Source organism: Tenrec ecaudatus, chromosome X (assembly GCF_050624435.1).
Source record: "Tenrec ecaudatus isolate mTenEca1 chromosome X, mTenEca1.hap1, whole genome shotgun sequence".
NCBI lineage: Eukaryota > Metazoa > Chordata > Mammalia > Afrosoricida > Tenrecidae > Tenrec > Tenrec ecaudatus.
Window position 1 is genome coordinate 52,608,540 of NC_134548.1, and position 15,898 is coordinate 52,624,437.

The following is a 15,898-nucleotide window of genomic DNA, read 5'->3' on the forward strand; positions in this document are numbered from 1 at the left end:
TGGCCTAGTGTGGTTCCAAAGCTCAAGTTCCCATCACCATCCTAATCTTATACCCGAATATCTGGACCAGGAAACACTCAAAGAAAACACCACACTCATTTTCATTCAATTTAATTCAACAAATATTAACAGAAGCTTTGCCGAGACTTCTTTTCTATTTCTGTGAAATATGAATAGTATCATCTAACAGAGTTGTAAGGTTGTTCTTAGGATAATATAATATTCCATGGCACGACAGGAAGAATATGTTACTAATTTCAGTTTCTCTCAGAATGCCCTACAACGCATATCCACAGTAGGACTACAGTAAATATTATTTGCAGAATTGACTACATGGATAGATAAATGGTTGGGTTTTGCGCACTTAAACATATAGTAACATGCAAAGGAGGCACCATGGCTTGGCTGTTAACCAAGAGGCTGGTGGTTCAAACCTAACAACCACTCCTTGGGTAAAAGATGTGGCAGTCAGCTTCCATAAAGATTTCAGCCTTGGTAAGTATATGGAGTATACTCTATGCTGAGAAAAATCCAGAATACATTTCAACAGACACATTTTTTCTCTTAAATGTTTAAATGCATGCCATTAACGATAAATTAAACCCATTTTTCATTTGCTGTAATCAACCCAGTAAAAACAGCTTTGGTTAGAGACATGCAATATATTAATTTCTGTTTCACATAAACTCTGAATTCTTAAAGAGCAAATCACTCTTTACATTTGTTTGGACACTGACCTTTCCACTTTAAAACTGAGAAATCCAGGAAATAAGATAGGGCCAAAAAATCTGCTACACCATCTCATGGGTCATCTTGCCAAAATGAAAGGACCAATAGGGACCAAGTCAGTACTAATGCAAATAAATTTACATAAATTATTATTATAAATTCAACTGTTTGCCAATACTTGTAGAAATACTAAAAATGTGCTTCAATATTCCAAAGCAGTCTTTTAACGAATTACAGCAAATGCAAAATGGGCTTAATTTCTCCTTAATGATATGCATTTAAACAATTAAGAGAAAAAAATGTGTATTTTGAAACATATTCTGAACTTTTTTCAGCATAGAATATTTCAAAATTTAGATGAATCCTGATCTCTGGTACTCTCACAGTCTTCATGAGGAGATGGAAGTCTAATTTTATTTTAATGGGATTCTCAAAGAGGGCTTAGAATTGGATGGCCAGCACTCAGGTCTCAGTCTTAATACTCATTGTATGACCCTGCCAAAGATGTAAAGCTATGTCATTCACTTATAAAACTCATAAAAATGTGATGATATGGGCGAGACTGTTGAAGGGTGTTAGGGTGTTAACTTGGGTGAAATGGAAGATAGTAATCTACAAGAGGGAGAAGGGAAATCAAGGAAGGGGTGACTGGGTAAATTATTGGGGGATTTGATTAGCACTTTAAATTGTTGAATGCAAAGTTGACCATCTGAAATATAAGCCCCCACCTAACTTATAATCTTTAAAAAAATTTTTTTTAAATGTGATGATATTTTGCACACTTTATCTGGTTCCTGTAAGGATTTGTGTTACAGAACTCAGTAGCTGGTAAAGTGTGGAATAAATTAAATAATTATTTAGTGCCACGCACACAGTAAACATGTTATTAATATTTGCTCAGCAATAAATACTTCTATTATTAAATATATCACTTATTTTCTTTTTCCTTGTGTGATTTTATTTTCCATTCTGTCATTGTCCATTCACGTTAGAGTTCACGTGACTCACTCATTTGCCTGAAATGCACATGGTTGTCCATTGCTATTTTTTTGACATTCCCTGGAAGGAACATTAATCAATTTGTATTAAGTTAAATCAAAGAGTTTCTACTTTTATCTTTATTAAAATATATTCTATTGAAATTATTAATTTAGTAATTAATTCATAAATAATATGTTATTAGTAATTAGTAAATAATTACTACTAATAATTAGTAAATAGAGTAAACCAGTAAAATAATTCTATTAAAATTATTAAAATATATTCTACCAATAATTTTGTTGATCAGCTGTGACCCAGGGCAAAATCAATTATGTATGTCCCTGCTCCAAACTGCCCCAACTTGTTCAAGGCCATTTGCATTGGTGCAATGTTAATATATTGGATCCAAATGAGATCTTTGCTGTGTCAGTGGCAGAATTCCTTGCCCCTAAGTACCCTCCACTATGAAGGCAGCATTCACGAATGTCAGAAGCTGTTTGCTCCCCCTTCTCAACCACTGGAAAAAATTTTGTTGAGTGATTGTTGTTTTTTGTAATTTTATGGTAATGAATTTGTATTTTCTTTTGTTTAGGAGCTCTCTTTTTCCAGTGTATCAAGCTCCTTTGCACCCAGGCCACCATTATTGTTTTCAAGGCACTCTCTTCCCACTTGAACCCCTGCTATCAGCCCCCCATTTCTTTGCTCACCCTCCCTCACAAACCCTTGATAATTTATAGATTATTTTTTCTATATCTTACATCATCCTCTGTCGCCCCTCACCCACTTTTCCTTTATTTTCCCCTTGGGAGGGGATTAAAAATTTATCCTTGGGATCAATTCTCCCTTTCTCCCATCACTCTCCCCTAAACCTCCTGGTATCTCTACTCTCCGTCTTGGCCCTGAGGAGTTTATCTATCCTGAATTCCCTAAGTTGCGGGCTCTTATCTGTAGCAGAGTGATTTTTGTTTTTTTAAGGATTGCATCTTTGCTATGTCTTTAGAAAGAGAGAGGTTTTTTTAATATATATATTATTTTGAAGTAATTTTAATTAGAGAGAAATGTTGCATATGGCTTTCACTAATGTTAGCATCTTTCATAGTATAATGATCAAAACCTCGAAATTGACAGCAGTGCAATAATTTTAACTAAATTATACATGTTGTTTAGCTTTCACCATTTTTTTCAGTTCCCGTATCCAATCATTTTTCCCATTTCAATTGGTTATCATATCTTTTTAGTCTACTCCATCACCTCATGTGCATATGGAAGTTGGACAATGAATAAGGAAGACCAAAGAAGAATTCATGAATTGCATTGATGAATTTGCATTCAATACTTGCAGAACTTTGAAATATCATGGATTCCCAGAAGAACAAAAAAATCCGTCTTTAAAGAAGTACAGCCAGAATACTCCTTAGAAGTGAGGATGGCAAGACTTCATCTCACATACTTTAGCTGTGGTATCAGGAGAGAGCAGTCTCTGGAAAAAAAACAAGCTTGATAAAGTGAAAGGTCAGTGAGTAAAGAAGGTAACAACAAAAGGCTAGACAGACAGAGAAACGATTGGGAGGACGCAGCAGGACGGGCAGGGTGTCATTCTGCTGTGCATAGGTCATAATGAATCAAACTGACTTGGCAGCACCTAACGACAATCTGCAAACATTCTTCATCTTTTCCTTCTCTTTCATGACCTTAACATTTTGGAAGGTGACTGACTAACACAATAATTAGGACGGGCCCTTCTCAGTGAAGCAAAAGTTTGCTGCATGCAGTTGAGTTGATTCTTATTCATAGCAACTCCTTGTGACAGAGTAGACCTGTGCTACAGAGTTTCATAGGAGCTCATCTTTATGCAAGCAGACTGCCAGATTTTTGTTCTGGCTGAGCTGATGGGGGATAGCAGCCAAGCCCTTAACCAGGGCTCCTTATCAAGGGACACATGATATCAATCTGTCTTATTACTGGGGATATCTTGATCAGTTGGTTAAGGTGGTATCTGCAGAGCTTTCCTACTATAAAATTGTTATTTTTCTCTTGTAGTTAATAAATACTTTGGGAGAGATACTTGTAGGCTACAAAATATCCTCTTTCTCCTCACACTATTTTGAGTAATTTTAGCATCTCTTTTGCCTGCAACAATTACTAATGTTGTTCTAATAGTTGTTTTGTATTCCTTCAGCATTATTAGTTATAATTCTTCTGTAAGGAAGAGCTCCATCTTCTCACCTTCATTTATTTAATTCAATCATTAATTTATGTAAGTATGTACTCAGGGGGTATTTAATTTGGAAGTATGATTCTGTTAGAGTAAACCAACCTCTAACAACTGCAGGGTCCGTTGGAGCAATTGTGCAGCAACAATATATAAAGATCATAGTAAAGTTGTTAGGAACCAGGATCCCCAATGGGCATGAGGAGAGATTTGGGCTCTGAGACAGAAAGGGGTGGTGCACCTTGGTCAGCGGTACACCTGGATTGGCCCCCATCTAGGCCAGGTGGGCTTCATTCAACCAATGAGACAATGGGGTCAAACAGTACTATTGACCATGCCTCCCAACTGGGGCCCTGAAAAGCCAGAAGCGCGCTCGCGCTCGCAGTCTCTCCAGCTTCTGTTCAGTTTACTGTAATGCCTCAAACGGCTTCTATCCTTTATTTAAAAACCCACTTGGATCACAAACTAGACTTCGGCCTGATTTCTTTCTCACACGAAGCCAAAGACTGAGGTGTTTCTAACCCGAGAAACCTAACAAAGTCATAGAAGGTAGGAGAGATAGGAGAAAAAGTAAAATAAAGGAGTCAGACATTTTATAGTAACATGCTCACCTCCAGAATGGACATGATCTCAGCAGCCAGGGCCACAGAGAGAGTGTGTATTTTTAACCATGGCTTATATGTACTTAGGTGGGGTGCAAGACCCCCTGATTACAGGTAACCACATACTTAACAGGAAGGGGCTGTACCATAGGCAATACAAGCAATGGGAGGGGGACAAACTAGGTGTGTACACGCAATAGGAAGGGTACACATGTGACAAGATGGGTGGATCCTAGAGTTGAGATGGCAGTCTAACTTTGGTCCTCCTTGAGTTGGCTTGACGTTGTGCCTGGGTTCCCCTTCAAAGAAACAATCCATTATCCTTATCAGCATGGCTTGGGCCTCACTAAAGGTGGGACAGATAATAGGGTCTGATTGCTCTAGATGGCTGGTGACCTCAGGGAGATAACTTCAAAACAGCTGACCACACAATGTGCTAGCAAGCAGGTCCTAGGCTGGGTACACAATATGGAAGACAACCTTGGGAAAACCCTTTTTCTATCCAACATGATTGAATATACGGTTATTTATTTTGCTGCTCAGATTGCTCTAGCTTTGATCATTTGGGAGATTTTTTAAGATGGGGTCCTATACCTTTTTGACAAGTATTTTTTTAGACTGTCCTTGTGTTCTGGCCATACAAGATGCCCTAAGCTTATTTGGTACTCTTCTTTTTCCAGTCTTCATATCAACCACTATGCAAAAAGCATTAGTTCCTCAAAATGTTCAACATAGAGTTATCATAAAACCCAAATCCAAACCCAATGCCATTGAGTAAATATCAATCCATAGCAAGCCTCTGTAGGGTTTCTGAAACAATAAATATTCACAGGCCTGTACAGCCTCATTTTTACCTGGGGAGCTGCTAGTGGGCTTGATCACCACCACCACCACCACCACCCCAGAGCCTGTCATCTTTAAGTTTAGCAGTCCAGTGCCTACCAGGGCTTCCAAAGTAACCTTGTAGCACAACAAATGCACTCTTGACTATATACCCCAAAGAAATAAATATTTATGTCCACCAGAAACTTGTACATATATATTCTTAGTAGCATTATTATTTAATTTTGGTACCTTAGGTCATTTTTGAGATATCTTCTCCCAATTGATCTCTAGCTTAATCCCATTATCAACAGAGAAGAACTTTGTATTATTGGTTTAATATTAACTATGTCAGTGTTTGCTTTAGCATATACAATATCATTTATTTGTGGAAATATTCTATATGCATTTGAGAAGAATGTATTTTGTTTTTATAAGTTTGGGTTTTCTACACATGTCATTTAGGTTAAATATTTGATAGTATTGCACAGTCTTGTTCGCTTACTTTCTGTGTACTTTTTCTACCAATTACTGACAAAATAATATCGAATTATTCAACCTTAATTGTAGTTATATGTCTCCTTTCAATTCTATCAGTTATTGTTTTATGTATTTTGAAGCCCTATTTTTAGGTGCATGTACATTAAAAAGCTGTTTTATCTTCTTGGGGAATTGTCTTCTTATTTGCTCTGAAGTTAACTTTTTTCCAATGTTACTATAGCTATTCAGTTTAGTGTTTGCATGACACATCTTTTCCCATAGTTGAGTCTTGCTTTTATTTTCTTTCTTTAATTCAATATTATAATCTTTCTTTCATCTGGTGAATTTAGACTATTCACACTGAATGTGATTATTAATATCATTAGGTTAAAATCTGTCATCCTGATAGTTGTTTTTATTTGTCCCATTTGTTCTGTTTCTTTTTAAAATACTATATTTGCTTTCTCTTTTATTAATTTCACATTTTAAAAATTAAGGTTTTTAAAGCTACATTTATATCCCCTGTTATTTATAAATTTAAACATTGGACATAATCAATTACTCAGAATATACCTTCAATAAATTGAAACCTGTGATAGTCAGAACTCAATGGAATTGCCTTGTTTTTCAGGTCTCTAAAGTTTTCCCCCTTCGACAGAATACAGTCACCACTTTTCTATTGTTCTTTATGAAAGGGCTTTAAAAGATTCATGGGACAATGTAATGAAAATATAATTTTCCATAAACTTTTGGAAACTCCCTCGTATTTAGTGGAAAATATTTAAGTTTTCTTTATCTGATAGGTTTCTACCTTATACAAGTTTAAGCTTTTTTGAGGTTTTACAGTAGTATTATATCACTTTATGTGTAGGACTAAAGTATGTCTGACCCAAGGCACGGTATTTTCAATTGTCTCATGTGCGTACACAAACTGGATAGAGAAGACCAAAGAAGAATTGGTGCCTTTGAATTACAGTGGTGGCAGACTACCAGGTAAATGAATAAATCTATCTTGGACAAGCAGAGCCAGAATAAGGATGTTTAGATGGTAAAATGGGGAGTCAGTGAAAAACAAGAAGACTCTTAAGGAGATGGAATGATACAGTGGCTGCAACAACAGACTCCAACATAGCAAAATTTGTGTGGATAGTGCAGGACCTTGCCCTATTTCATTTTGCTTTTGTTATTATGGTGCTATGAGTCAGAACTGACTTAATAGCACCAAACAGTAACAACATGCTTAACATATTGACTGACAATTCTCAATTCCTCCATCCCATCTTTAGTTCTATATTGTCATGCATTTCACTTTCACATATGCCCTAAGCACAATTTTTCTTTAGCCAACTAGTTTTCTTTTAGAGAAATATAAAATCATAAATGAAAAATTTAATTATACCTTCATTTATTCCATTTCAAGTGCTCTTTATCCCTTTGTGTCAATCTAAGTTTTGTCTGGTGTCATATTCCTTCTGGCTGAAGAACTTCCTTAACTTCTCTTACAGAGTAGTTGTGTTCGCAACTTTTGTTTGAGAATTTATATTTTTTTCATTTTTGAAAGATAGTTTTGCTGGCTTCAGAAATTCTGAATTGATAGACTTATTTTTCTTTCAGCAATTAAAAGTTGACACTATCTTCCTGTTTGGTTTCTAATGAGACTAAACCATAGATCTAAGAAACTGTGACTATCAAGCTAGATAAATATAAATTTTTTAAATGCACCTCCCACAACAGGGGAAAAACTGACTAGCATCATCAAACTTCTGAAAACAAACTACAGAGAGGAAATATCGAGGCATCCAGAGGAAAATAAAAACACATTACGTACAGAGAAATAAAGATAAGAATTGGAGTGGGCATCTCATCAAACATAATGATTTTGTGCTTGGTTGGATTTATTGCTTTCTTTCACTGGATGATAGCATGTTTTATATTTATATTTCTCAGTGTTCTCAGCTTCTTAAATTTCTTAGATCTGTAGTTTAGTGTCTATCATTAACTCGTGAAATTCTCAGCCATTATTTTTTCACCTATTTCTTCTAACTCATTCTCTTTCTCTTTCCTCTCTGAAATTGTGATTATAGGTATATCCGCTCCTCACTTATCAATGTTAGGTTCTCAAGGTCAGATCATATATTGAAAGTCGGCCTTATGCAAAACTTCTTTAACCAAATGCTCTTTCGACTCCCAGCAATAACCTTTGAGGTGCTTTCATGAGGCGGCTTCCTCTCCCCCTGAAGCTACAGTTCTAAGTTGCTGAATTCCATGCTTTGTGTGGGCAATTCAGCTCGTGCTATTTCAAACCACAGGCAGAGCTGATTGGGTCAGGGCCTGCAGCCTAGCCTATCCTGACTCATGCAAAGGTCTTGCTCACCCACCTGGGACAGTTACCACTGACCCAAAGTCCCCAAGTGTGCAAACCAGGAGATCTCAGGTTCTTCAGTGAGGTGACCATCTTAGAACCCTGTCAGTGCCCCTCTGGTACATTTTCACAAACTAGCAGCCCAAGGTTGCAACTTCACTCAGACAATGGAACAGCCACTAGGCTGCAGGCCCAGAGAAGATTTGGCAAGTCTATAGATATTTATACAGGTTAATGCCCTGATGCCCCACCATATGGCCTTCCCCCTAATATTTTAACTGTATTAGCTTCCAAGACTTCAGAAATGGGTAGAATGGAAGGGACCAAGGCATTGGGGCTCAGGAGGTTGGTATTCTCTCATTCAAAATGCATGAACCTTCACCTGGCTTTAAGGTGATTTAAGTACCGTATATACTCGTGTATAAGCTGAGTTGAAAAACTGGGGTTTGATTTATACACGGGTCAGTGGTACCCCAGCAAGGTGTAACATCTCGCTGCAATCTCCCCCACCCCCTGAGGTAATGGGACTAGCGCCCGTTATCTCGCGGGGGATTGCCATTTCTCCACTGTTCATTCAAAGCCCAGCTGACACTGCAGGGCTTTGAATGTTTGTTTACTCACATCTAACCAATCAGAGCCGTCCTATGACGTGTATCTTTGAATAAGCCTTTTAAAGACTGTGTGCGAAGGATGTGGCATGAATGGATGTCATCTGGTCAAGCCTGACTAACAAAAGGAAGAAATAGCAAAGTGGGTTTGAGAGGCATGGGAAGACATTCCAAAAGACATGGTGCGACGTGCCTTCCAGAAATGTAGTATTAGTAATGCCATGGATGGCAGTGCAGACTGCGCTTTGTATGAAATGAAATGACAGCAGTGATGGTGATGACAGCGATCTCAGTGAGGACAGCGTCTATGATGACCTCACACCAGCTGAAGCTCTGCAATGGGATACGGATGATGATGATGAGGAATCCAGTTTTGAAGGATTTTAACTCTTTACATTTTAGCTTGGTTGCTGATTGAGCTCAGGGAATAGTACTCTTAAGGTATCATTGTTGATACCTTATTGTTTTTGTTGAACCTATTTTCCACTTAATGTGCTGGTTTACTAATGTTAGATGACTTATTGTCCTTTTATTTACGTTTTTTCTTTAAAATAAATATTTAAGTACATTACCCCACTGATGTTTCAATTTTTAGTAATTTTATTTTAATTTGTTTTGATTAGTGAAACTCCCCAATAGCTTCTGCGTTTTCCACCCTAGGCTTATACCCGAGTCAATCACTTTTTCTGGTTTTCTAGGTAATAATTAGGTACGTTGGCTTATTCTTGGGTCGGCTTATATTCGAGTATATATGGTAGGTTGTTTACTATTGTCATAAATGTAAAATGTCAAGTAATAATATTGTAAGTAAATAAATGCTATATTCACTATTCCGGCCCTTCCACCATATATATGTGCACTTATTGCTGCACTTCCCTCAGGGAATTAGATTTATGTTTTTCTGTATGAGAGTTAGTCAGAAATTATTGCTACTAAGGATCCAGTTCATATATGCATGGATTTATTTCAAACTCAGTATGTTTAAATGTGTCTCTGTGAACATGGGACGGCAGCAGGTAAGTTTTTCAGCAGTATGCTTGTCTCAGTCTCATTAGGATCCCTTCAAAAGAAGTACAATCCAAACAGTGGCTTTGGGCATATCTGCTAGACCAGTTAAATTCAAGACAGGTAAACTTAAAGGTTATGGCAATTATTTTTTGAGATTCTAAAGGGTAATCTTAATAGATTTTCATCAAAGGGAACAGGAGGTTTGCAAGATTTTATTATGACGAAGTGTCAAGAAAGTTGGAAACTGTGTTGGTGAAGAAAAGGCCAGGAAGTCTGTACCAAATAGTCTGTTTCCATCTCTACAGTACATCTGCTCGTTCTTCAAGGAGAGCAAGAAAACTCCACTGGGAAATCATTCCTCAGCTTCCCTACAACTCTGACCTGCCCCTTCAGATTTTCTTTTTGTTTGCAAAATTCCAAGAACCGCAGTCGCGCTCATTTTTTCCTTCGGGATCATCTTTAAGACCACTTTACTAGAGAGTGTGACTTAAAACACCATCTTTCCGTTTCCTTGGAGGTATGGTCAGCTAAAAGACAAAAATCACACCTCCATCGATTCCATTCCTCTGAGTGAAAGCTCACCTCCATCAATTCCATTCCTCTGTGTGAAAGCACACCTCCATAAATGCCAGTCCTCTCTGTATTCATCAGGAATACAAAGAGAAATCGCAGGATAGTGGAAGAGCATGTTCAAGATATCTGAAGTGATGGGGGCCACCGAGACCAAATGCACCAAAGACTGACATGGAGAATCCTGAGACTCTGGGGTACCTTCTTCTCCTCTGGTCTGAAACTATGGGACCATGAGACCAAGCAACCGGTGGGCTGGCATCCTGAAACGCAGAGGCAGAAGCCAAGGGACCTCTCAGAAGCTGAGAGGCTGAGGACCAGAGAGAGACTTGGCTGCTGACTGAGGAGAAGTGTTGCTGTGGACCGATGACTATGTCCTTACTCTCTGTTGATTCTTACTCATGGTAACTTATCACTTCCTTAACAAATCCCCTTAAACATGAGCATTGTCTGTCAGTTCTGTGTTGCCATTAGAAGGGATTATAAAACCCAACATATAACTAGAGTGCCAAGGGAAGAATGGGTGATGTCAGAATAGGGTAAAGAAAAGTTGAGGGTAAAGGCATGTCTGACCCCTAACTTGTGGCAATAAGGAAGCCAGAGGAAGTCAGATATGGCCAGCTCTTCCATGACTTTTACTGCAAGGTGTAAATAGAAGACCATAGACTTTTCCAGAAAAGAGTTACAGACATGGAAACACAGACTTCAGAAGTATATAGCCCTAGATGGAGGATATATTGAGAGAACATAATTTCATATGTTTATATTCTTCTAAAAGGTTTTCTATGTTTTTGTACTGGTGCTTTTTACTTAACCTAATGTGTTAGAATGGTTGGTGGCCTTACAAATCTCTTGGATTTTCTGCTATGTTTTGTTGTTGTTCCTTGCTTTTTCTTATTTTCTGTTTGGGCTAGAGTTTTAATCATTTCTACTGAGATACCTTCAAGTTTCCCGCTTCTTTCCTTGGCTGTTTCGAGTCCACTAATGAGCCAAAGATTTTCTTCATCTCTATTATACTGTATTTTTATTTCTATGATTTTAATTTGATTCTTTCTTAAAGTTTGATCTTTCTTCCAATATTGCCCACCTCCTTGTAAATGCTGTCCTCCACCTCCATTTGGACCCTGTAGCATATTCTTCATGGCTATTTTAATTCCATACCATATACTCCCAAACAACTCTGTTATCTCTGAAGCTGGTTATTTAGTTGTCTCTTGGAAATGTATATATTTCTTCTTGTCTTTTTGCATGATTCATAATGATTAGCTGACACCCAGATATCTTGTGTGGAATACTAGAGACCAAGGTAAATTGTGGTGTGTGTGTGTGTGTGTGTGTGTGTGTGTGTGTGTGTGTGTGAGAGAGAGAGAGAGAGAGAGAGAGAGAGAGAGAGAGAGAGAGAGAGAGTGAGAGAAATGATGCCTGGAGAGAGCCAAGCCTTTTCTTTTGCTAAGCCTTTACTGTGGATAAAAGTTGTGCTGGGTTTGAGGTTTCTTGTTTCTCTAGTTATCATCAGTGCACCATTGCTTTAAATTGGTCTGGCAATGCCTGTGTTTAGAGAAGAGGCTAGTTTGATAGAGGGCTATTTTTTTTCAGTCGTATCAGCTTTGATTTTCTTTGTACATTGTGTCTGTCCTCGTGGCTTTACAAACCTTCTGATAGTATTCTACTATTACTTGCTACTTGATATTTGTTTGATTGTTGTGGGAGAGCTTGGGGGTAAGGTGGGGTGAGGTGGAGTTATATATTGCTTTGATTAAACCTCATTGTTAGGTAAGCATCCTTGGCTCTCTGTTATGGGGTCTTCTCGGTACTCCAGTCCCTCCTTCATATATTTTTGGGCTCTGTCCTTATTGCTGCACATCCCCAGAGATATGGGTTTATATTCTTTCTGCCTTCTTCTCATGGCTGCAATGGATTTTCAACAGTGCTTTATGGACAAGAGTGGTTTTCATTCCTGGTCACAGAGATGAAAGCTCTTGTCCTATTTGAGGACTCCTTTCTCCAGAGTCTCGCCAGTGGCAGCCTTGGATAAAAGCATGCCTTACCTGCAGCTCCCGGGGCCTGCAGCACTAGCACCAGTCCACACTCACCCTCTATTCACCCTCTATTCATATTTACCATAGCAAACAATATTCCATTTTTGAGTCATAGGGTTTTCATTGTTTAATTTACAGGTAGATTGCTAGATCTTTCTTCTCAGTGTATCTTACCTGAAAGCTCCACTGAAATATGTCCACCATGAGAAACCCTGCTGGCATGAGAAATTCTCGTGGCATGTGTTCCAGTACCATAGGGACACAAAAGCTACCACAGTATGACAAACAGAAAGGGTTTGAGGTTTGCTGTTGTAAACATCCCTTCATATAAAAAGAAAATCCCTCATGGTGATCTTCAATGGAAATTTGTATATAAGTTCATATGGAGTTACTTTTGAATGTGATTGCGATATCTGGTGTTTAATATTTTTCAGAAATTACCCTGACTTCTTTGAAATTGGCCATCATGAGGCAAATGTGGGTGTCTGGAAGCCATTTGGTGGTTTAGACAAGAAGACAAGTGATGAGATTGGCTTGGGCAGCAATTAAAATGATACAAAGTGGTCACATTCAAGGAAATTATTAAAGGAAAGGCCAACAGAGTGTGGAATCAATTGGAGGTGAGGGTGTGGGCAAAGAGAGCAAAGGTTAGAAAATGATAACTTGCCAACCAAATCCAACTTACCACCTGCTTTTGTAAATAATGTTTTCATGCCAGACAGCCATGCCTGATCATTTGCTATTATCAATAGGCTGCTTTCCTGCTATAATTAGCAGAGCTGAGTAGTTGAGACAGTGACCATATGATTCACAGAACCTAAAATATTTACTCTCTGTCCCTTTACAGAAAACTTTTCTGATTCCTGAAATGGAGTAATCAAGATCAGCTTTTACGTGTTTGGCCTGAAGAGTTGTGTGAATGACTGAACCTTATATGAAGATCTGTATCAAGGATTAGCAGCATGGATTCAAAGCTTGATTTTTTGCACAAAGTACATTTCATATGATTATTTGACACCAAATCAAAGATGTAGAGTAGATAGTTAAAAATGGAGTCTAAAGCTTAGACAGAGAGTTGGACTAGAGACAAAAATGTGGGAGTCAGCTATTGGAAGAATTTAGTCATGGAACTTTATGAGATGACCCGGGGCAGAGATTTTTCAAACTTTTTCAGGTTCATAGCACCTTTAATACCTCAGTATTTTCACCCACAGAATGTTCATGTCCAAAGAAATACCTAACAACCCTGTTAATTAAGTAAAATACTTATGTCCGAAGAACCTGTTAGTCCTGACAAAATTAGTACATATAAATTGAAAGACAAAAATATTTATTGCCTTTTGAAATAACTACCATTACTTACTAAGGAGATTCATGTACTTTGGTATATTAGACAGGGTTTTCTAGAGAAACAAAACCAGGACACTTATAATTTTATATATATTTATATAGTAGATAGCATAAGAAATGAACAGCTAAGTAATCTATAGAGCAGTACAAATGACTCAGTGCTTCTCACTCCCATGAGACAGCTAATACACTGGCAGTCCTTCAAGTCTTGAGAGACACTGGGTAGTCCTCTGTAGAGAATTTCAGGCTACCTAGGCACAGGCAGCAAACAGTAAGGCAGGTCACCAATAGTCAGCCAGATGACAGGGTCCAACATTCCTCAGTTCAAGTGATGCATACTCCAGTAGCGTGGTGAAGCAGGTCTTGGAGGAACCTCAAGCTACAGAGACACAGTCCACAGGTTAGGTGTCCCACAGGTAGTTTAGCTTGCAAATTGAGGCAAGCTAAGGCAGCTGCACACTGGTCTGATCATCAAAGAGCAAAAGACAAGAAAGGTGAGGCTTGCTGAGCCATTTATCTCTCTGCCCTTCAATTCATCCCACATGTGTTTATTGGCAGGGTTGGCACAATAAACCTACCTATCACACTTGAATTCAGGGAATAAATGTGGATTAAAAAGAAAGCAACAGCAATAACAACAGATTAAGTCTGATGATCTCTGAACACTTCATCTCTAAGGGAAGAGGACCACTATCAAGAAGAGAAGGCTGAGATTGAAACAATCAGTAAAATAGAAGGAAAGCAAGAAGTAATCTGAAAGTCGAGTTTGTAAAAAAAAATTGAGGGGTGTGAGCTGAACATCCAACAACCAACTATGGGAAGAAAAAGTAGGATAAAGTGTGAGATCATCTTTTTTACGAAGATGATGCTGGAGGCAAAAAAAGGAAGCCCCTGCCCCTCCAAAAATGGAAGCCAAAGCAAAGGTGTTAAAGGCCAAGAAGACCTTGCTGAAAGGCCTCCACAGCCACAGACAAAAAAGGAAGATCCTCACATCACTCACCTGCTGGTGGCCCAAGACCCCGAGGCTAGGAAGGCAGCCCAAATACTCTCACAAGAGCACCCCCAGGAGAAGCAAGCTGGACCACTCTGCCACCATCAAGTTCCCTTTGAACAGAGTCTGCCATGACGAAGATCAAAGGTAACAATACACTTATGTTCATTGTGGATGTCAAGGCCAACAAGCACCAGATCAAACCGGCTGTAAAGAAGCTCTATGACAATGCCATGGCCAAGGTCAACACCTTGATCAGCCCTAATGGTGAGAAGAAGGCATATGTTCAGCTGCCTCCTGACTATAACAATTTAGATGTTGCCAACAAAATCAAAATCATCTAAACTGAGTTCAGCTGGCTTATGCTAAATATAAGCCTTTTCAATACAAAAAAGAGGTGTGTGTGAAGCTACCAGTTTTGGCCACATGGATGTGGTTAACCTGATTTGAGCAATCTCAGGGGTATGATACAGATAAGTAGATAAATTACCAAGGGAACGGTCCAGAAACTAAGAACTAGAAACATTGAATGATCATGTTTCTACAAGCTGGAGAGATCTCTACCGGTACTAGGAAGAACATGGGACTGGTTGTTTGTCTGTGAGGATGCATTGAATTAGGAGAGCCAGGTACAAAAAGAGAGCCCATTTCAAGAGAGAAACACAGCACAAGCAAAGGCGTGCCTGCAGAAAAGGGCATGGCATTGTTGGAAGAGAATTTTTTAAATGTGCAGTTGGAACAAAGGATTTAAGCACAAGAGTATAGACAAAATCCTGAAAGTGCTCATCCTGGAGATGGGCTCTGGGTGGAGGAAGTGGGTGTAAAGCTAAAGATACTTCAAATGTGCTCTGTGACTGATATGGCTGCAATGAAGGCTGTTGTGATGTGACCTTGTCTCCCATGGAAAGTATTGGGGTCAAGTAGCTGATTCAGTTATCTGCTGTGACCAGAATTGGGACTAAAAATTCCAGTCACTCTTCCCACCTCTCAGCCTCACTCCGTTATTTTCATACCCTTGTTGGTGGTCAAAACACTCATCAGCCAGAAAGAAAATCTTTGACATTTTCAAAAACAGACCTAAAAAATGTTTGGAAATTCTCAGATGTGTTTGTCCATAAAATAATCACACAAAGTGGGGAGAGGA

General features: G+C 38.5%; 1 pseudogene; it reads left to right on the forward strand.

The window, feature by feature from the left end:
* The first annotated feature begins 9,797 nt into the window (after positions 1-9,797).
* Positions 9,798-15,098, forward strand: LOC142433376 (large ribosomal subunit protein uL23-like; annotated as a pseudogene).
* Positions 15,099-15,898: the final 800 nt, after the last annotated feature.